The sequence below is a fragment of the Pithys albifrons genome, chromosome 6 (genome assembly GCF_047495875.1).
Source record: "Pithys albifrons albifrons isolate INPA30051 chromosome 6, PitAlb_v1, whole genome shotgun sequence".
NCBI lineage: Eukaryota > Metazoa > Chordata > Aves > Passeriformes > Thamnophilidae > Pithys > Pithys albifrons.
Window position 1 is genome coordinate 47,341,752 of NC_092463.1, and position 23,188 is coordinate 47,364,939.

Below are 23,188 nucleotides of genomic sequence, written 5' to 3' on the forward strand. Positions count from 1 at the left end.
AAGTAGTGAAATCACTTGATATTACCCAGTGGATGAAGAACTTTGAAAACTATCCTAAAAGAAGGAAAAAAGTCAAAAACGAACAAAAAGGCTGTTCCCAAGGCAAAACCCCAGGGAATTGCTCTTATCTATGGCAACGGGGAAGAGTTTCTTGTGACCCCTCATTAGCCTATGAAAAGTGAGATGAAGGTTTAGAAATTCCAGGTTGAGATTTACTAATGGCTAAAATATGCTTTGGGGATGACAGGTCAGTTATCCAAGTTGCTGTTAGTGTTCATGGGCTTGTGTAATTTAGGATCTTGCTAGCACACTTTGTTCTGTAGTGAGATTTAAAGGATTGAGGAGGAATTTGTATTTGAAGGACAGCTGCAACCAACTGGCATCCTCTCTTAGTGGCTGTGCACATAAGTCAAGACTGCTATCACCATGGGAAGTACCCTAAAAGAGCATCATCAAAGCCATGACAAGCATCTTTAAGGACTAGAAGGCCTTCTCTGACCTAGTCAGTGTCTTGTTATTATAATCAAAAGTACTTTCCCCACTGTTTGCTCATCTGAGTGAATCAACAGTGACCCTTGGTGGTTAGAAAGGCTCAGTGCCTGCTGGTCTGTCATGCATAGCCTTGCCAACCTGTAGATGTCTCCTGAGAACCTGAATAACGTAGGCATTGACTAAAGCATTGGGCATCTTATTTCACAGCTGATCAGGCTGATGTTTTAAGACAAAAAAGTCTCCTGTAGCCTGCCCATTTTGCATGGAATCTTAGTTTCTAAATGGAGGATTTTGGCAGGACACTTAAATCTCACTCTTGTACTTTTGGATTATTCCTTGGATGTATACATACCCCACTGCTAATCTAACCACAGATCCATTGAAGGAAACACAGGCCCTCACTCCATACAAAGAGTTTTGGAGAGACATTTTCTTTGAGGCCCACTTGAATTCATAGAGATCAGCTTGATTAAGTTTAGCATCAGCTCATAACTTGTCAATGAACCTGATTTTCTTTACAGAAATCTGTCGTCTGCAACAGACTTCCTGGTATCATTGTACCTTGGTGTGACTATAAGGTGACTATACGCTCACTCACAGTGAGCTGTTATTCTGATGGGTATAACCGATGGCAGTGATGATGTTATGTTTTTACAGTTCAGCAATCATTTCTATCTCTTCTTGAACCTGGGCTGTGCTTCAAAAGAGAATTTAAGTAGAGCCACCACCTGTTCATTTTTCAGCCAGACAATCTGCTTTTTTAATCTTTTAATAAAAAACCCCCAACCCTCTTCAGCAGAAGTCAATTTGTTTCTCTGGCTGGCATCTTATTGCTGGCTCATTTTCTAGCCAAGTGGCATCTCCTCCTCCTCCTTCTCTTTGCATCTTTACTTCCGGCTGCTCAGTGTAACACTTAGCACACAATGTGGCATCACTGGAAGCTGTGTTTAAACTACTTGAATTCAACCACAGTAAGAGTGGGAGTCTAGATGTGGACTCAGGAGAAAATTAGATGCCTAGGGTGAAGGCATTTCTGAAAAATTTTCAACTTGTTCCTGCTCTTCAAAAAAGTGGTTGTTAATATATACAATACATCTGTATGTTGCTGGAGATTATGCTAAACATATACATAAAAGGCACAGTCATGGTGAATATTGAGGAACACAGTGCCAGTAGCTGAGTGTGCAGTGCAGTGTGAGCTGCAGGTTGTGTCCTGGGTGGGGAGAGATGTTGGGAGCCCCAGGCCAGGTGCTATGACCTGGTACCAACCCTTTGGACAACACAGGGCACAGGGACCTGTGGCACTGGCCTGAAAGTCTGTAAAACCAAATAAACAATGTGAAGACCCCATACTAAATATCACCATTGGACCAAGATGCACATGTCAGGGGTGTGAAGAGCATGTGAGGAGTGGCATCAACCGAGGCACAGAGATTCTAATGGTACAAAATTCTTGCATTTCTTTAGCTGGGGATCCCTCCCTGGAAGCACCAGCTCAAGCTGTCTCTGTGTTACTGCACCACAATTAAACATCTTAAAGGAGCAGGAGTCTGGGACTCTGCGGGGGGAAACCCAGGGTTGAGCTGGTAAGGAAACCATGTCTGTGTGAGAGTGGGGTGTGCAGAGAGTCAAGTGGGCACCTGTCGGGTCACTGGAGCCATCAGATGCAAAGGGGCTCCAGTCCCAATAGTGAAAGTCTGGGGTGGTGGGAGTGTGACTGCCAGAGTGACCCATGGGTGGTCAGACAGGGAAGCTTCCTGCAGAGCAGTCATGGACCTGGCCTGCATGCATCCACTCTTACTAAACTGCATTTAGAGAGAGAGGCCTTTGAGACACGTGAATGGTTAAAAATACCAACCCTACCTTTCAAACTGGTGGCCATGTGACTTATTTGGGAAAGTTCTCAAAGAAGCTTGAAGTACAAGGACCTTACAACTTCATAATTTGGAGCTAGTTTTTGTTACTTCATTTGCAAGTTTTATACACTTTGATCTGAACTCTCTCTGCTGGACGTGGCTATTTGATTATGAAATAAACTTAGGAGTTTGAGGACTTTGCTGGCTGAGATTTATATTGCAAGCTGCTGTTTGTGTTGTTCCATAAAATACAGGTGTGTTTGCTGTGGCTCTCATACAGGGGTCTACAGAGACCTCTGAGGGTGTCCTCTATTCTCTTTTGAACTGTGATTTCCAAATGGTCATGTGGAATTTATAATTTCATTGGCCTTATTTCTTACATAAATTATGTTCTTAGAATCATGGAATCATTAGGATTGGAAAAGACCTCCAGATCAAGGAGTCCAGCATTTCACTCATCACCACCACCTTTTCAACTAAACCAAGGTACTAAGTGCTGCGTCCAATTGTTTCCTGAACTCCTCCCAGGATGGTGACTCCACCACTCCCCAAGCAGTCCTTTCCAATGCTTGACCACCCTTTCTGGGAAGAAATTGTTCCTGATGTCCAATTTGAGCCTCCCCTGACACAGCTAAGGCTGTGCCCTCCTCTACTGTTTTTAGTTGCTTGGGAGAAGAGGCCAACCTCCACCTTGCTACAACCTCATTTCAGGTACTTGTATTGAGCAATAAGGTCTCACCTGAGCCTGCTTTTCTTAGGCAGAACAACCCCAGTTCCCTCAGCCGCCGTGGTAGGAGCAGGAGCCACTTAACTTTCAAATCTGTTCCATCTCAGAAATATACTTAGACCACAATTAAAATTAAATAAAAAATGGGTATTTCACTGGAAATTAAACAAGATAAAACTTTTGTGCAAGTGCACTCTTTAGGCCATTAGTGGTGTGAAATGCTTTTATAGGACAGTGCATATGTTAGTTGTAGAACGAATCCTTCATATTTGTGGTAATGCCTGTTGTCTGAGGCTCTAAAAACACTTTACAAAAGGTGATTAAATCTTATGCTGTATTTTTACAGGGAGATGTCTTACCCTAGATCACAAAGCATGTCAACTGGAGTGGCTCTTTCCTTGGGGACATGTGGTCCATTCCCACCACAATTTATAACATTGAGATGTCTCTCTGGGTGTTCTATCCCTGCTGTGTGTCTTGGTTTGAGGGGAAAAACCAAAATGTTTACCCACAAGTGGGGGAGGGGGCCTCCTCCACAATAATCATGCCACTCTTTATCAAATTTAAGAAAAGGAATTTTAATACAAGAAGGATAACTGTTCTTCACTGCTATATATATATATGTAAACAGGCTAGTGCAAACCGCTTCCCCAACACCACAAGAGAAAGAAAAAAAACAACAACAAAAAAACCCCAGCAGATTTTCCTCCGGGAGGAAAGTTATACTTAGTGTCAGTGTCACAGCCCACCTGGCCGCAGAGTGAGTTTCCAGACCCTCTCCAGCGAGACAGATGAGTGATGAGCTTTCAGATGGACTCTGTCTCTTCCCCCTGTGTTCCTTGTCCAAGAAGCAGAAAAACACGAGCGGCCAGAAGCAGTCCCGGGGCAGGCAGCAGCAGCAGCGAGCGGCCAAAAGCAGTCCTGGGGCAGGCAGCAGCAGCGAGCGGCCAGAAGCAGTCCTGGGGCAGGCAGCAGCAGCAGCGAGCGGCCAAAAGCAGTCCTGGGGCAGGCAGCAGCAGCGAGCGGCCAGAAGCAGTCCTGGGGCAGGCAGCAGCAGCGAGCGGCCAAAAGCAGTCCTGGGGCAGGGAGCAGCAGTGAGTCGGCTTCCACTCAACCCTGCACACACACACCACCCCCAGCCGTGTGTAGTCCCCAAGAACAAAAGAGACCAACTTGCCCCCACCCAAGTGATCAACAGTTAACTACTTTTCTTGTTAACTACTGGCATGGGCAGTTAGTGGCAGGGGAGAGAATTTACATAATAATTCCAAACTACAACACTGTCCTAAGGACAGATGACATGTGCCAGCCCCACTCCAGGCACCCCACCACACTAAAACAGGAATTGCACCCTGCATCTGTGCAGTAGCTCCCAATGGCGATCCCCTACCAGCTGAAAAATGTTAATGCTCCCTAATCTCCTGTGTTGGGTGGGTATTAGGGAAAAGGGTTAAATTTATTTTGAATAAATGATCTCAAGAACTTGCTAACCATAATTGTAGTCAGTCCGGGGGCTCAGGTCAAATTTGACCCGGTGATGTGACATCTGTCAAATGAGATGTTTCACTTTCAGCCATTTGTGCTCTTGAAGTTACTCTGTGAATTGTAGCTTTCCAAGAGATAGGTACATTATGAGACACACTAGCCTTGCAAGTCCACATTCTGGGAGAAGAACTTGTCATTTGGCCTCACATGGACAAACTGATGTGTGGGTTTCTGGTAGATTGATGGGGTTCCCTTGTAAGAATATTGTCCTTGAGTGAGTCCCTGCAGTTTCTCACCGTCTTCAAACAGAATGTGCCTGGAAGAAATGTCACTTAAACTGAAGCCCCTCTAGGGCAACGCTTTTGTTTATTACAAAGCACTGGTGTATGAAGTAACAGTGCTATAATCATCTGTAAATGAACCACGAACTAGGAGAACATCCATGGACATTTTATAATGAGATGTATTCTCTAAAGTTGCGGCTGGCTGGAATAAATCAATAGCCCATGGAGTGCACTTTTATTTTAGTCCTAAATGTGCAAAATGCAGTTTTAAGTGGCTCTGCTTTTGAGAACACAGACTTTAAAACTTCCTGACTCTAGCTATTTTCAATGCCTGAAATTGTGCACTAAGTAAGTAGTAATAAATTTCCTGAAAATGTAGTAGGTCTTTCATCTTTATCTTCTATGACTTATTCAAAGGGGGAAAATAATTATGGCTCCTTGTTTCAGGACCATTGTTCGCTGTACCAATGTTTAATGACTCTTTCGTTAAATTTCATTCCCTGCTCATCATTTTTGAGCCATTTGTTGTTTGTTCAAGATGCTTAAGAAGGAAGGAAGAGAAGAATGAGATGAAGTAGAGGTAGCACTGAAGTGTATTTTAATATTTCAACACGAATGTTGAACAGTAGAGGAATTACTGTTTTTGTTGCTTTTGTCATCTGCAAAGAAGTTACGTCATTAAGACTCTAGGAGCAAAGCTTCTCCCAAACTCTCTTACAAATAGTGTTCACTGACCATTTCTCTGTGCAGGAGGAGTATCTCCTTGCAAGCCCTCACACTCTACTGCTTATTGTGATTTTCAATGTTCCTTTCCCCCATCCTGTTCCTGCACAGCACAAATTAGTTCCCATAGTTGCTTTGGTTTCTGTTAATTCATAAGTTCTTTTCCCCATCTCACTTTAATATGGTCCTTTCAATTTGCGTCTCTTTATTGCAAGCCACCTTGTCAAGGTCTGGTGAATCCTTTCCTTTTGACAGAAAGTGCGTAACACCACTCACTCTACTCCAAATTCGTTCTGCATGCCATATACCAGGTTATTAAGTGTATTCAGTTCTAATGAACTGAATACACTTACTAATATTTTGCTTTGCTGTTTCTAACGAAACTCTAAGAGTCTCTTCTCATCTGCCTACTTAGGATGTGTCCTTAATCAGTGGTGGTTCTCCCTTGATTGCTGAGGTCTTCTGGTCCTTTTAAGTTTAAAGGTGTTTGAGGTTTATGGTAGAGGTAGTGGCAAATTGCTTCTCATCTAAACAAGTGAATTCCCTGTATGACATAGATTTGTTACTGCTGTATTGTAGCTGGGAAATGTAAGTCAGAGCGAGGTTGCTGATGACAAATTGATGACAATTGATTACAGAGGAATTTATGGTCCATCACAACAAACAGAATGGGAGCTGTGATTTATATATTTATTTGCAGTAATCAATATGGAAAAATAAAGTGTGACATTATACATAGGGTCCCTGGCAGTGAGTGATGGTGGTGTAACCTGTACATATCTGCCCAGTAGATGAGTCTTTCCTGCGAAGACACTCATGGACAATGAACAGCATTTTAAATATACAGGTGGGTTTTAAAAGTGTGTGTATGTAGGGAATTGTGGTTGTATGACAATATACCTTGACAATAAATATAAACACATACAAGTAGAAGATGGGTCACCTGTTTCTCTCTTAGCCTTTTTAGGCAATCCTACTTTTGTTTATTGCTTGGCCATTGGCGTAAACCGCTGTCTTTTTCTGGTTCAAGCTATTTTTCTCATTACTGTGGCACAGAATCTCATCACTGATACAGCATATCTGAACATTTAAACACAGAACAGAAATCAGAGGAGGTGGAAATTTTTTTTCTCAACCTGCTGTAAGAAAATTAAGTTGCTTCAGTGTCAGATGGGAAACTTGCCAGCTCATGGACATGGAATATAAATGGGCTGGAGAGACTTGTTGGATAAAGGGCTGTGCGAAGATTGGCATCCTTTGGGGCTGATGTGTGCACTCTGTCATGTATTGTCATTGTGGAAGATTTTTTTGGCTCATCTAAGTTTATGTCCACATAACCTTAGATGGAAGAGAAGGTAGGGAAAATTGTAAGGTATGGAAATACGCAAAATCTAGACCTTATTTCTTCTATGCTAGACAGAGATAAAGCATTGAAGCTTTTCACTGATACCAGCTGTAATAGCAGTTGGTAATGATCTGGTGTTTTATTTGGGAGAGGGAAGAGGAAATACAAAACCACCTTCATTGAAAGGAAAAGGGGATGCAATTGTTAAAACGGAATGATCTCAAAGGATAGGGAACATTTCAGTTGATGTCTTCACATATTTTTGAGTTGCCTCCAGTATCTGTTTTCAAGTAACGATCACACCAAATTCCCTCTGAGCTGACTCTGCAGTTTCTTGAGACCTACCTGTCACGGGTACTTGTTCTTGAAGTGTCTTTAGCAGAGGTATTAAACAGGTTAACACATGAGACTTCACAATCCTCCAAATGCTTTTGTTCTGCTGGTGTGGTTCTACAGCAGGACTGATGCATTAACTCACCTTGCCTCTCACTGGGAATGGGTAACACTCAAACACTCTTACTGAATAGCAACCAAAAGACAGGGACTGGCATTGTGACACCAAGTTGGGCCTTGTGGCCAGTACCTTTCAGCTGTGACAAGCTCTCAACATGGTCTACTGCAGCAGCCGGAGCTTTGTCGACCAACACATCTGGACCCTCCCCATGTGTTCCTGTACTCCACGTATTTCCTGTGATCCCTTCTGGTATCCTTTGTCTTTATATCCAGTACAGTTTATTAGCCTGCTGTCTCCTTGGATTAGAGAGAGAAAACATGTGCTGCCCCTCTGGCATGAAATGGGACATTTAGCAGGGATCATTTCTAGTGCTTATGCATAGTTTTATCACCATCAGTTCAACTGAAGTTAAGGAGAGCAAATAGTATTTTTAATTCTAGATTTGCAAGCATTTTGAAGGTTTAGGACTTGTATTACAGATTTAACATGTGGCTCTAGATAACGAAAATAGTGCAGACATATCCTTCTAGGTCCAGATTTCAGATGACTATATATCCTCTTAAATTGAACACTTCTTGGAGAGTGATTTCAGTTATTACCACTGTTAATGAGATAAGTGCTAATTGGGAATCAGTCTTGTCTCTTTCCAACAAGTGCCCTGTGTGTACTGCATATGGAAAATATGAATGTGAGCTTGGAGTTTTGAAAGGCCAACTCTGAGATACCAAGAAAGAGCTGATAATCTCAGCTTTTGGACATAGCAAATGGCTGAAGTACCTAAAAAGTCTCTTGGACTCAAAATAAACATGAGTCTTATTAATATGTTTTATTTTGTGAAATCTGATTTTGCACACACTGGAGCACACATCACATACACTTCACTTGTTTGATGTGTCCCCAGACCACTCCAGTAAGGACAGCACTGGGTGAATTTGTAGATAGGAAAGGCGGGGTTCATGTTTTACACACTGTGCTTTATGGAAGGATGTTCCCCTGCTTGCTATACCAGAGCTTTAATTCGGTGGAGTGGACTCTCCTGGCTTCTACCTTCTGTACTAATTGAAAAGAGGCAGTTTCTGAATTGCATTACCTTTTGCAATAATATTTGTAATGTACTTAAATGACACATTTATAATCACTCTCTTCTTTAAATTTAAATCTTCCCCATTCAGATAGTCACAGCTCAAAAGTCCTGCTCAAGGCAAAAGCACGCCATAAAAACCTAATGCAAAATAAATGGGCCTTCCTGGCTGCCGCGCGATGAGAACTGGATGTATTTGAATAGTTCACAAAGACTGCAATTTTCATTGTCTTTAGGCACCTCTTACGGATCTTTCATTCTCTTTTTTTTATGATGTTCCTTCTCATGGTTATTATAGTTAAAAAAAAATAGTTAATCTGCACTTATGTAAGATGCAGGACTTACTGTACATTGCTGAGTTTCCTTGGCAGCTTTCACTGGGGTTGTTGTACACCTACAGATGTGGTTTAGTAGCTGGTTTTGCAGTTGACTTGGTATAGGAGATACTATCAGTGTAAAGATAGGTGTTGCAAGTGTCTCTCGCTATAGTGAGAGTAGCCTTGGAGATAATTAATGCCAGTGGGCTGACTGCCTGAGTTCATGTAGCTTTTCAGATTTGCTGGGATGGGAAGGTGAAGAAGGATAGTGTTGGGAAGAGCCAGCTAATCAGTGCTTTTCAAGCAGTGGAGAGCTCAGTGCATACTTAATCTCTCTCTCCCATTTAAATATCATTTAATGCTAATATTAGAGGGTAAAGATTTTTGGAATTTAACATGAGTGGCTCTCTTACAGTTCTGTAAAAACTCTGAAGTTTCTAATTGCTAATCACTAGTGAAAAACATAACCGATAATTTTAAATCCTTACAATCATGCTTTCCCCAGACTCCTGTGTGCACAAAATAATCTGTTACAAAAATGGATGTGGTACCCTTAACAGATATTTTCGATGCATTTTTGTTCTATATATTTGTGGCCTTTTGCACTGTTAGTGCACATGTGGGTGCTTTTGATGGAACAGGCAGCTGTCTTTGAACTACTTCAAATAACTGTACAGATCCATGGCTGCCACACATCAGCTCAGTGCAAGGCATCCCTCCTGCACAGTATTAAATCAGGAGACTGGAGGAGCAAATATGCAGTGCTAGACATCATTTCCTCATTTATCTTTGCCACATTGTACCCCCCTGGGGGTGATAATATTTTGATGGGTGCATAAAGTACTATTAACTTCAACATTATCATCAGTCATCATGACAAAGGAGGACAAGTAGTCTTTGTTCCTGGTTTTGCCACTTTTTTAGTCATCAAACTCTTTGCAAAATGAGTATAAAACACTACTTCATTATGATTGTGGTTCTGTGATACAAGTTTTTTGACAGCAATACCTGTTTTAGCTACTGCTGGGCTGCCTTGCACCTGTAAGGCATAGCAGCAGCTCCATCCATTGTTCTGCGCAATTGCATGTGCTGCCACACTTCTCAGGGCACCAACCTGGCTTACCTTTTCAGAGAAAAAAACAACAGAAAACATGTTTGGGGAAGGGGATGTAATGGGAAGGTAAAGCTGCCTCAGTTCCCTCTCCTGTTCATTACCTTGCTTTGTGAAGAGCTGACCTGACACCCACTGAGAATCGTGGGCCTGACTGAGGGCAGGCATACCTGTGGGGTAGGAGGAGAAGTGGAATGATTTGAAGCCAGCATTTTAAAAAAGCAGTGAACTAGATGCCTAAACTAAAGCCTGATTTAGTAACGAGTGTGTTGGTAGAGCTTCAGTGTCAGGGATGTAGAGTAGTCAGGATCCTTTCTTGTCAGCTTTTATAGTGGTCCTTTTGTTTTTCCCTTGTTAAGACGACTTCTTGAAGGGAACAAAGATGAACAGGAGAAGCAGGTGTGTTGCACAGCAGCAGGGCACGGTCAGGATGTGGGCCGGCACTGCCGAGAGAGTGCGAAGTTTTGGGTCTCACTCCAGGTTTGCTGCTCAGCTGAGAACTGAGGCAGCACCAACTAATTTTTATCAACTGACTTTCAACAGTAACCTTTCATGATAGCATAGGACAAAGCATTCTTCAAATCTCTTTTTTCTTTCAGAAAGTCACTGCAGATGTGTCAGATTACAGTTTTGCTTTTCAAAGAGATTACTGTACCTCAGAGCGATAGATTATTCACTATCAGCATTAGGTTTTAATTTTGTTGTTTTTTTTTTTTCTTCATTTGAGTTATCATCCTGCCTCTTCCTCAAGCATAGTTTTTCTCTTTGTGGAAGTGGGGCAATTGATGAATGGATGGTACTGCGTTGGCATTTATTAAGTTACTGCTTAGAGACGATTTTCTTGCTTGCTCCTTGGCCAAATGTGGTACGATGGCAATCTTGAGCTGGAACTCAAAATGTCATGCTTCCCTAGGTTTCTTCCTGGATAGCATTACTTTGTGCCCAAACGCTTAGGAGCCTGTGCAGCAGAAACAAAAAATCCAAAATAATGCACTGTTTTGATAGGTTAGGAGTTCAGGTCAGGATTTGGGAACTAATTTCCAGGAGGCCCCTGTTTATCTAGCACAGTTTATCTAGGTATATAATTTGCTTATGTTGATCACAAAGCTCATTCTCATACTAAAAAGAAAACCCAGGAAAGAAATATCTGGCTTGCCACGCCCTTATTTTCTCCACAATTTTTTTTCCTCTTCCCTTTTTCCCTTCCTGGCCCTTCTAACAATGCTAATCAACTAAGTTAATATTGATTCTTCAATAGCGAGAGTTGATATTCGTGGAATTGCCTCCTGCTGCTTTGTGTGTCTGGACAATGTGTTAGAACAGCTGAATAGGTTTTGAAATCTTGGGAACTGGGAGTTGAATAGAGTGACCTGGTTCAAGGAAGTGGTGATAACCTGCTAAAACTGAACACAGGTTGTAATCTGATGACTTTGAGCAGCGTTTTCTATCTTGGCTGATTGAGTCTTTAAGAATTTACCCCAAATAGAGGAATAGATCTGTGCTGCTTCTAAAAAAAAAGTCAAAGAGAGGGATTTGCATGCCCAAATGTGTGTGTTAGGCAGTAGAGTTTCCATATTGAAGCTCAGCCTGCAGAAGACTCTGTAGCCAGTGTGCATGTAGCCATAAAGTCTAGCAAATCATGCAGCGCAAGGTCCATCATGTGCTCTCAGCATATGGCACAACAGAGCATTTTGCCTTTGCAAATCAGTATAATCAGCCCTGCAATATCCAGCCTTCTTCCTGTATAGTAATGTTTAATACACAGCAGAAATGAGTTTTCTTCTCAGTGAAGACTGGGAGATAAAACACTGGCCTTGCTGGAGATGCATGGGCAGCAACCACAAATGTGCCTGAGCCTGGATATCTCTCTAGGCCTTTCTGCATGTGCACCAGGGGAAAGCTTGGCAAGTGTTTGCCTGCATTGAGATTCTTAACCAGACTCAGAGCCATTGCAAATGGATGATCCCAGTCTCTGGCTGAGCTGGCAATGATTAATTGAAGCCCTTGAGATACAAGACTGAGCAGATGGAAGTGACCTTAACTGACACAGAAATGAAGCCTTATCTGCATCAAAAAGAGGGTTCAGCTCATCATCATCTGCCATTACAAACAACAGGAAAGGAGAAAGGCACAGAAACTAGCCCAGGTAAAGTTTACCAAAAGAAGACACCTAGGAAGAAGCCTGCAATGTGTTTTTTATTTAAATCCAACAACCAGAATGCTGTCAAACATTTAAGATATCATATAACTCAGGTGTGTGGGGGGATTAGCTCTTCTTCCTTCAAGTACTCTTTCCCAAGGAAGTACATTTGTGACATGGATGTGGACTTCTACTACATGTAATTGGAAGCTGCTCTTGACTTTGCAGAGGGCAAGGTATGGAGACCAGTGGACAAGCCTGGTTTGTCTCTGGGTTTGTGTGTGTGTATGCGAGACAAGCAGCCTTGTAGGAATCACAGTACCAAACCTGGAATGCACGTAATTATACATAACAATAACTTTCAATTTCTGGGTAGTCTCACTGCATTGCAGAATCCTCTGGCAGGCATAAAATTTGGCTCAGGCATAAGGATTTTCAGGAATGTTCTTTTTTTAAATGTGTACAGTGAAAACTGTAATTTGATTTGTTTATGTGGTTGTCTTCCTTGTGGCTGCTGGGACTGTTCCTTATTTCCCTGATAGTAGTGTCACAAGCAGTGCTTTCCAGGGTTTCTTTGGATGATTGAATTGCTGCTAAAGGCTGTCTGGGATAGTAGGTCACTGTGAAGCGAGGACTTTTCTTGCTATAATCAGAAAGACTTTACCTAGATGCTTTCTTCCAACAGCAAGAGAAGGAAAGCAGAGGATAGAAATGAAATGTGAACGACGCTATATTCCAAGTGGAAAATGTTAAGGGACAGGAGTGTCAGGAGAGCACATTTCCCTTGATGATTGATTGCTCTTCATCTCATGGTCATGCAAAAGCATGTCTCCTATAACTGCAGCACTGTGCAATTTCCAGAACTTTTGATCTGAAGAACTTAAAGAGCACTGTGAGCTCAAATGAATTAAATCTGAGGCAGTTCTGTGACAGAAGTGCAACCGCCTTGGTTTTACCAAGGAAGAAAAGTTCAGGTGTTTACCCAGAATCAGTAAGACAGTGACAAAGGTAGGAACTGAATGGGAGCTCTGGCTCCAGTCAAGCATGCAGGCAGAAATTAACCACACTAATACTATTAAGCTGGGCTGTACCTTTGGTTATGTAGTTGAACAAATGAAACATTTTTTTTTCCTGAAGCATTGAGCACCCACTAGCTCCCCTGGAAACCTGCTGAGGGGTAGCAGTTCAGCTGTTCTGCAACTCAGACTCTTGAAAGGAAGAGTATTACACAGAAGAGGGTGGAGTATTGTCAAGCTTTCTGAGGTCATTCGGGGTGCATAGAGCAGCACAGGATCAAAGTTGAGCAGAATAGATAGGAGATAAGGGAATGACTGGGGAAAAGACAAGAAGGGCACATGAAAAATACTGGAGAATGGTGGCAGAAGAGGACAAGTTTGGTCTCAGAGCAGAAAGTACTGGGAAAGTGTGTGCATGATAGCCTGGAAACCCCCTCCTCCCCAAACACAAATAACCCTTGCCTTTAAGGGAGTACATGAGTTATGTAGTAGAAAATGAAGGGTTATAGTGAGGCATCGTAGGCCTGAGGGTAGGAGGGCTACTCAGGAACACAGAACCTTGCATTCCTCGTCTCCTCTCCCCGTGATGTACTTATGTTGCGCCCTTCCTGTGTGCTGTGGGATGGTGCTGTGATCTTGCCTGAGTACTCCAGTTACTGCTCTAATAAAGTAAGAACAGTAATTTCCCTTAATCTGAAATCAGCAGAACTATGGAGTTTTAGTTGTGTTCTTTATTCTTATAACCAAAATTTTACCCTGGAAGTGTTCCAGAAATGTATCCTTGTCAGCTGATATAAATAAAAAACACCTTATTCCTCATTCTTTCCCTTTTCCCCCTGCATCACTAATGTGTAGTAGATGTAAAACATAGACAGAATCACAGTATTCCGTGTTATACAGGGAAAACCAGATATTAACTGATTTCAAACTGTGTTTTGCCATGATCTGGGAAGGGGTCCATAACCCTGTCTTCTGTGGAGATTGTTGGGAAACTCTGGCTACATTTTTTTTTTCATTATTATTATTATTTGAAAGAAAAGTAAGTGAAGGTATCTGTGTGAGAGAGAGAGGCTGGGTGAGTGTGTGTGTGTGTGATGGAGGGGACACTGAAACCTTTGTTGTTTGTTCCTGCTGGTGTATCAGGGTTAGGCTCTTGGGCAGCAGTGGAAAGCCTGAAGAAACCTCCTTTGAGGATTTCCTATTGGAGAATGCACAACGTCATCCTGTCAGTAGAAACTTATCAGCTGGATGGAAGTTGTGTGCTTCTACTTCACTTTAAATAGATCCTCTTTCTTACTTACGGTAGAGCTTTACCACTAGAGGCTCCCTTTTGGAAGTTACTTAATAGAGAGTGTTCCAAACTGTGTTCTCAATAGAAGTGTTGAAAAAATCTGTGTGTGTGGCACTTGGGAATGTGGTTTAGAGGTGATGGTAGGTTAACACTTGGACTCAATGGTCTTTGAGGCCTTTTCCAACCTTAATGATTCTATGATGTAACAGTCTCAGGAGAACAGTTATGATTCTGGTGAGGCAAGAACACCCATCTAGTTTTTTTTCTTTGTTTCAGGTTTTCCAGTGTGACCCCGAAAATTTCAGGTGGCCTCTCAATGCCTCATGTTGCCAGGAATGAGATGAGGAAAGTGGTACTACTTGACTTTGTGGGCACAGGCTGATAAAAGTATTGAAACTGTTGAGGTATCCAAAGGTTGAAGCTTTTATCGGAGACAGTAAGTATGTCTGTCCACTCCCAAGTTGCTTATGGTGTTTCCCTCATTTAAGTTAGGCTTTAGTGGAGGCTTTTATAAACCAGTCCCTTAAAACCTGTTGAAAACCCAGCAGGCCACAGAAAGCTGCTGAGTGGCTCCCCAGTGTTCACTCAGTGTTGAAAAAAATCCAAGGAGATTTCCTGCAACAGGATTTATTGTCTTGGCTCTTCACATAAGGTGGACATACAGTTTACTATTCTGGTTAATCCTGACTTTTTGGCTGCATATCAGAAAACAACTTCCAGCATCAGTGATGACTTAAAAGGGAGCAGGAGGATCTACGGGTCATTGGAGCTGAAAATACAGATCTAGGAGGGTACAGTACTGGGGGTACGGTACACAGATCTGTGTTTATCTATGGACAAATGCTGAGAGTGAATCCATGACCATCCCCAGTATACTGGGATTTAATTGTAGGTGATTTTAGTAAGTGCTGCAAGTGTAGCACTGCCTGAGTAATCCAGGATATGGGGAGCAAACACTTCTCCAGATCAGGACTATCTGATTTTATAATTTTGTGCTGGATCTACCCAAGCTCTTGCATGCTTTAAGCCTGAGTCTGACAAGTACTGTGATCTATTAGTGAGCCAATAAGAATTCTATCCTAATGTTTCAAGGCACTGAAAAAGAATCCTTTGCCTTCATGAAAATAATTTAGGAGAAATTACCTTTCAGTTGACTACTTCTTTGCACAGCCCTGCTAAGTAGTAAATCTTCATTTAATATGGTCAGATGTGATGTTTTTAAGTTTTGCTTCTTCCTAAAAAAGGACAAAAGTAGCAGGATCCCTGGGGAATGAACCTGGGAACTCTGCATTGCTTGTGTTATTTGTGTATCTGAATATCTATGTATTAGCTAGTATCTGCATCCAGCTTACCCTCTAAAAAAGAACAAGGAGTCACAGTATAAGAGTTCATTTGTGTCTTCGGCTTGATTTCATTGGTGTGTATCAAACCTCCATCATCCTGGGTGCCACTGCTTTGTGGTGGAACAGATGGTGACCTGAGCCCTTGGAGCGGGAAGTCAGGAAGTGTTTCTGTCTAAGCTGAAGTGTAGCTGATGTGGTGACAGCTCATTCCTTAGCCCTGATATGTGTGCTCTGACCATATGCAGAGAGCGCAGAAGAGAAATGCTGGACTTAGGACTGATGATAGGATCTTTTGAACCTGGAAATGGCAGAGGATGCACTGGAATATTACAGTGCTTTCCAATGGGATCAGAGAATGCTCACTGCCTCTTAAGAGCAGTTATGGATTAGCAGAAGGTTAACTGGGTAAAAAACTGGCTGGATGACCAGCCCAGAGAGTAGTGGTGAATGGAGTTAAATCCAGCTGGTGGCTGGTCACTAGTGGTGTTCCTCAGGACTCAGTACTGGGGACAGTCCTGTTTAGTATCTTCATCAGTGATCTGGATGAGGGGAATCAAGGGCACCTTCAATAAGTTTGCAGGTGACACCAAATTGGGTGGGAGTGTTAAATCTGCTGGAGGGTAGGAAGGATTTGCAGAGAGATCTGGACAGCCTGCATTGATGGTATGAGGTTAAACCTGGCTCAGTGCTCAGTCCTGCCCTTGGGTCATAACCCCATGGTGTGCTACAGGCAGGGGCAGAGTAGCTGGATATCTGCGCAGTACAAGGGTTGTGAGGGTGCTGGTAAACAGCTGCTGAACACGGGTCTGCAGTGTGTACAGATGGCCTAGAAGACCAATGACATCCTGGCTTGTATCAGAAATACTGTGGCCGGCAGGACCAGGGAGGGATCATCCCCTTGTACTCAGGCCTGGTGAGGCTGCACCTCGAGTCCTGTTTCTAGTTCTGGATCCCTCAGTACAAGAAGGACATTGAGGTGCTGGAGCGTGTCTGGAGAAGGGCAATGGAACTGGTGAAGGAGCACAAGTCCTACAAGGAGCAGCTGAAGGAGCTGGGGTTGTTTAGTCTGGAGAAGAGGATGCTCATGAAGGACCTTATCACTCTCAACTACCTGAAAGGAGGTTGTAGCAACATGGGTTTTGGTGTCTTCTGCCAAGGAACAAGTGATAGGAGAAGAGTGAACAGTCTCAAGTTGTGCCAGGGGATGTTTAGATTACATATTAGCAAAAAATTATTTACTGAAGGGGTGATCAAGCATTGGAACAGGCTGCCCACGAAGTGGTTGAGTCCCCATCCCTGGAGGTATTTAAGGATATGATTTAGTGATGGGCATGGCAGCATTAGGTTTATGGTTGGACTCCAATGATCTTAAAGGTCTTTTCTAACCTAAATAATTCTATAGTTCTGTTGAACTGTCTTCCCCTCAAAATACTTGATGGCCAGGGAGCACTGAGAAAAACAGTACATGACTCTTGTAAATGATGCTTGAGCCTGCCAAATCATTTGGTTTTACAGGTGAATTGGAGAACATACCTAATGATGATAGAGTGCATTCCTGTCCTTCACTACAGCTTGGATATTTGCTCTCTCAGCTTCTGCAGTGTTATCAGGAGCTCAGGCAGCATTTGTGAGAAGGAGATCAGGCAGCTGTAGAGATACTGCAGGAAAGTAGAGCATCTGATAGCTGCAGCATTGAGGTATATATAGGGAATCTGGATTTCCTGTGGCTAGGATTTCCTGTGACTCTGCTGCAGATGTTTGCCACCTCGGGCAGATCTCTCTATTCCCCTGAATGTTTCTTTTCTCTTGTTTATTCCTGTCTTACTGCCAGGAGGGGACTGCATTGAGCTCTCTGTTGTACGGCACTAGGTTGTACAAGCAGCTGGGTTCTCCCAGCACATCCATCACACTAATAACGAAAGGAAGGAGGGCACCTGTCAGAAATTTCTTCTTACCTTTTAGTTATTAATACATTTTCCTTTCTCTCTTTATTTTTTTTTAAATTTCTTTCTTGCTTGAAGGTAAAAATAAGCCAGCTATCTTTTATTCCTTCTAAAACAAATGACTCTTGACAGGTCTGGAAATGTGTTTCCTCCAGTTACTCCATGCACACAGGGGCCATGCTGGCTCATTTATACACCCACACACCACAGCTCAGACTTTTCATTAGCTTGGCGTGTATGTTTTGTTTGCAGTGATAGGCACATGAAAGTACAACAGGAATAGGACTAGAGGAGAGGAGAGGAGAGAGAAGGGGATGCATTGGTGCCTGAAAATTGCTGTCTCAATGTTTTATTCCTTGCAGATGCAGAACAATATTTTTATTCCTTTTATTGTTTCCCAGCAGTGCAAGAGCTGACATGGACTTGGATGGGTGTACTATGACCTGGGTAGCTGCTTGTGCCACTCAAACAAGATTGATTTGTGATCTTGGCTGACAGAGGAAGGGAAAGGACATGTAGGGGGTTTTGCTGCTGTTCAGGAGTGAGAATGTACCCTGGAGAAAGGAGCACGAGGCTGACACTTGGCCAGCTCTCTCCTGCTCCCCAAGCTCATCCCTGGTCACTCTTACTTTTGGGAATGTCCTCCAGCAGGAGCTGTTCTGTGCTGGGCCCTGCAAGGGGACTGATGGCTGTAGGGTGACAGGCAGGAGAAGAAAGGAGGGGCAGTGCTGCCATCTGATTTACATGCCCTCAACAGGGGTTGTCCTTGGCCAAGAGTGTCAGGGTGTTTGTGTGGGAGCTGAAATGCAGTCAAGGCTGGTCAGATCAGCATAAGGCTAATTTTAAATCCCCAGATATGCTGCCAATCTTGTTCTGCATAGCTCCAGCCCTCCTGCTCCCTTTCATCTTGCCGCAGCTTCATCTTTCCCTTTCAGAGTTGTCCCCCTATTGCTCGGTTCTATTCCTGTGTGACTGGTTTTTGTCCCTAAACCCATTTGTGTGCTTGCAGCTCGTGTCCTGGAAATGGTTGCCCTTGTCAGATCTGTCCCTCTCACACAGCCAGCTACAAAGCCTGGCAGATCCAGGCCTCCTGCCAATGTTTTTGTGGTGCTATGGTCTCTCAAGCAAAAAGTCACTCTTTTCTGTGGGTAACACAGGCAGACAGATGTTTTGACTTCTGGTTTTGTTCCTGCCTGGCTGTCTTGGAGACAGAAGAGGTACATTGAAACTAGCACAGATGGGAGAAATGTCTGCTGAGATCTACCAAAGGTCACAAAAAATCGTGGAAGGAAAATATTAGTGCTATGTTTATAATACTGTCCTACCTCCATCTGCAGTTTGAGATACTATAGGGAAGAGTCACTCTTGGTATGTCCAATCTTCATAATATAATGTAGCTTAGTTATGTCCTGGCTCTTCTTTCTCTTGAAGGTTGTGTAAGTACTCATGTTCTCCATGCCCACATTTAAACAGACATCGCGGCGTTTTGGAATGAGGAAGCAGCTCTGAGGAGCTGAGACTGTTCATGACTGTCCACATGACTGCCAGCAGGGCTTGAACTTACTCTTAGTAAGAGCCTCTGGTTTGAGCTAAAAAGACTGTATTTTGCAAGTAATTTCAGCTGAAGGAAAAAACCCAACCTCCAAACATCCACAAAGCAAAGGGCTGTGGAGACCTTTTGTCTCCTCTGAATGCCAGTGAACCTAGAACACACTCTTAAAGAGCGGGGATTTCAGTGTTACTCCAGAATCAGTGCCACAGCTCACACTGGTTAGGTAATTCAAAGGCAGTGTGCAGTTTCTTATCCAATCTCTTTGGCTTGCTAAATACAAGTGAGATATTTTGGATTCTTTTTCTGATGTCATGGGTAGGATCTGCTGTGTAGAGACATTTTTGTGCTAATGTCTTTGACCGAAAAACTGCTGCCCAGAGAACCAAGTTTATGGTATTGGGGTTTTTGTAGTTTGTTTTTGATTTGTTTTATTTCTTTTGGAAGCTTGCACCATAGTCAGAAAATTAATAGTAGTGTTCTGTGTGCAACGCCACTGATTATTTAAGATGCTAATGCCTATTCAAAGCTGTTGGCTAATTGAACATCACAGAGTTATAGGCCTGAGCTGCCAAATGTAAACAGGGTAATAGTTTTTATTTATTTCACTAGATGAAATTCTGATCTTTGGTCGTGTTCATTGACTGAATATCTTGGAGTGCAGTGTTTTTAACATTTTACAGTAAGTTCTTAGCATTATAGTGAGAAGAGAGGGATAGGTAGGATTGTTAAAATATTTCTCTGTTGTGACCTCATCATCCTTTGCGCTGACGGCATTTGCTTTTCCAGCAAATTGTTGTCATCCTTGTGCAGAAAGTATGTATTCAGCAGATATTTAGGCAGTGCTAGATTGTATCAGGTTCACTGCTCTTTCGTAGTCTTTATTCTCTAAAGCACAAGACAAACCGTGTTTTAACCTTTGAGTCAAGGAATGGTTTTCAGAAGTGCTTGAATGATTTAACAGCATGGTTCTTTTTGGCTTCTAGTCAGACTGTGCTCTTTAATCTTTTTAGGTCCTTTCTTTCCCTCCTCCAAGGGCTTGGTGAATCTGTCTCTCTTTAGCACTAACATGGCCCCTTTAACTATTGTGTCAGTACTGTGCAGCCTCCAAAGCTGCCCCACCAGCCTCATACAGGGGAAGGGGTCAGTGTCACCTCCTACAGATGGGGAATTAAGGCACAAGCGAGATGGAGTGTGTTGTCCCTAGCCAGGCAGGGTTTTTAAAGCACAGATAGCCAAGTCCGACACTAAACCCTGAGCCTGATTGCTTAGTTTCTCTACAGGGAGGTGCTGAGTCAGGGACTTAAGCTTTTCCTGACGTGGTCTGCTTGTCCACATATACAAGTACTTGCCAAAACTGCTGAGGTTTTGCTGTAAACTGAAGTGCTGCCATCAAAACCTTCCAGGATTCCACTCTGATGAATTATTCTTTGTGCTGAGAAAACGAAGACAAAGAGCAGGCAGAGGAAAATGCATTTAAACACAGTATCCTATATATATAATTTGTTATTTCACTTGTGATGTCTGACAGTTGAAGAGCATACAAATACAAATTCATTGGTGTTGTACCCTTTCTTAGATAGCCCTTCCTTCATGGTGGCTCTGTCATTAGATCATGTTGGGAGAGCTTTGGACCACTTCTGCACTTGGGACCTTTGATCATGGATGGGGATTATCGAGGATTTAAGCAAGCAAAGATGGAGCGAGAAAAGATGCTGCTTTGAATATACTTGAGATGCTGCTTCTTTGGGATGTAGTGAGGGCTTGTCCTTGTTTGGAACAGCTGTGGCCTTGCTGTTCGAAGTGGGGTTTCTGGGGTTAATGTCCTTTTGGGAGCAGATGAGAAGCCTCAGCACTGGCCTAGGTGTTTTCTTTCTGTAGACTGTCTCTCTACAGCTATTGTAGTTTTTCCTGTGCACAGTCTTCCCATGGAGGGAGGGATGGGGTGGTGCATAGGAACATTTTTTGGAAGGACAACTTAATTACAAATGTTTTTGAAAAGTCATTCTGAGAGTTAATTGTTTTTTGGCAGTTTTTAACAAAGAGGATAGTGGTCAGCATTTTGACTTTTGTATGCTATGTACCTTTTTTTCTCTTTCATTTTTTTCTAAGTTTTGGTTGCTGCTACTGCTGTTTCTTTCCCTTTGTGTTGCTGGGTCCTTGGTTAGCCATGGTGTTTTTTGTGGGCTTGACAATGGTGTGTGTCCCAGTTATCAGGTGTGGGCCAATTGAACAGCTGTAGTCCTCTGGCAGGTTGTGTTCCTGAAATGAAAATATGGTTCTAATTTATTTTTGTTTATTTTAAAGCTTGATTGGCAGTCAGCACTGTGTATTTACCACATTCTGTTTATGGACAGTGGCAAAACTAATTTACTTGACCTTTAAAAAACACTAAGTATGGCTTTTCTTTTTTCAAAAGGAAAATATTTTTATTATTTTGAAATCTTTTAGAACACCTTTTGGTTGTCTATTTTATGTTGCTTTCTTTCAGATTATCAAATTTACAGGTGTTCAGGGGAACACTTGCATGCCAAAGGTCAGCCCTTCAGCTGGCCTGGTGGTGCCTCTGTTAAGATATATTTCAGAAAGGGAAAAAAATGCCACACAGGTAGAGGAGGAGGGGAAAAAAGAGAGTGAGAAAGAACAGAGGGAGCACCAAGGTCAGGAAAGAAGGAGAAGGAGGTGCTCCATGATGGACAGGTATTACTTGCAGCCTGTGGAAGACCCACACAGGAGCAGAGGGATGTTCCTAAAGGAACTGCTGGCAGAGGACTGCCCATGCTAGAGCAGGGGAAAGGTGTGAGAATGAAGGAGCAGAGAGGAACTGTTGCATAGTGAGAGTGTATCTTCATCAAAGACACAATTGGGATCTCAGAAAATTTGCAGATGACACAGATGAGGTGTGGGATTCCTTTCAGAGGGACCTGTATGAACTCAAGGAGTGGGTCTGCATGAACCTCTTGAAGTTCAGCCACTCAAAGTGCAAGGTCCTGCACCTGGGCCGGGGCAACCACTCGTATCAATACAGACCTGGGGGGTGATGGGATTGAGGGCAGCCCTGCTGAGAAGGATTTAGGGGATTATTGGCAGATGAAAACCTGAATACAAACCAACAATGGGCACTTGTAGCCCAGAAGGATCGTTCACAACATCAAAAACAGCATGGCCAGCAGGATGAGTGAGATGGTTTTGCCTATTTACTGTGCTCTGATGAGAGATCCCACCTGGATTGCTGCATCCAGCTCTGAGGTCCTCAGTACATGGACCTGTTGAAGTGGGTCCAGAGGAGTACCACAAAAATGATCCAAGGGCACCTTTCCGATGAGGACAGGCTGAGACAGTTTGGGTTGTTCAGCCTGGAGAAGAGAAGGTTCCAGGGAAACCTTATTGCAGCCTTTCAATACTTAAAGTGGGCTTATAAAGAAGATGGGGGCAGATGGTTTAGTAGGGTCTGTTAGGATTATGGGAACTTTTTTTTTTTCATTTATTACTATTGTCATTACAGGATTACTTTACCCCAATTGGACAGGGGGAAATGGTTTTAAACTAAAAGGGAATAGATGCAGAGTAGATACAAGGAAGAATTTTTTTTACAATGGGGGTGTTAAAACACTGGAAGAAAAGTAAGTTGCTGAGAGAGGTGGTAGAAGTTCCATCCCCAGAGACATTCAGGGTCATGTTGGACAGGGCTCTGAGCAACCTGGTCTGGTTGAAGGTGTCCCTGCTCATTGCAGAGGCATTGGATGAGATAACCTTTAAAGCTTCCTTCCAACCCCAAATACTCCATGATTCTATGACCATAGTCTCCAACCCCTGTACTTCTTGGGGTGAGGGGTGGGTCTTGAGAAAAACAGTGAAGTTGAGCCTGGGAGAAGGGAGAGAAAAGGCGGCATTTTAACATTTGTGGCTTTGTTTCTCACTATCTGCCTCTGTTTACTTGGCAATAAGTAATTTTTGTCAAGTCATGTCTGGTTTGCCTGCTTTGCTTGCAACAGTAATTGATAAGCAATCTCCCTGTCTTTATCTCAACC

General features: G+C 42.9%; 1 protein-coding gene across 6 annotated transcripts in view; it reads left to right on the plus strand.

The window, feature by feature from the left end:
- The window catches only part of TSPAN4 (tetraspanin 4), a 437,423-nt gene that overhangs the window by 106,968 nt on the left and 307,267 nt on the right, over nucleotides 1–23,188 (plus strand). The window contains exon 2 of one of the 6 annotated variants that reach the window (XM_071558755.1): nucleotides 14,599–14,758. The exons of the other annotated variants lie outside the window; for them this stretch is intronic. The gene's annotated coding sequence lies outside the window, so the exon portion shown is untranslated. The remainder of the gene's footprint in view (nucleotides 1–14,598; nucleotides 14,759–23,188) is intronic. 6 annotated transcript variants of the gene reach the window in all.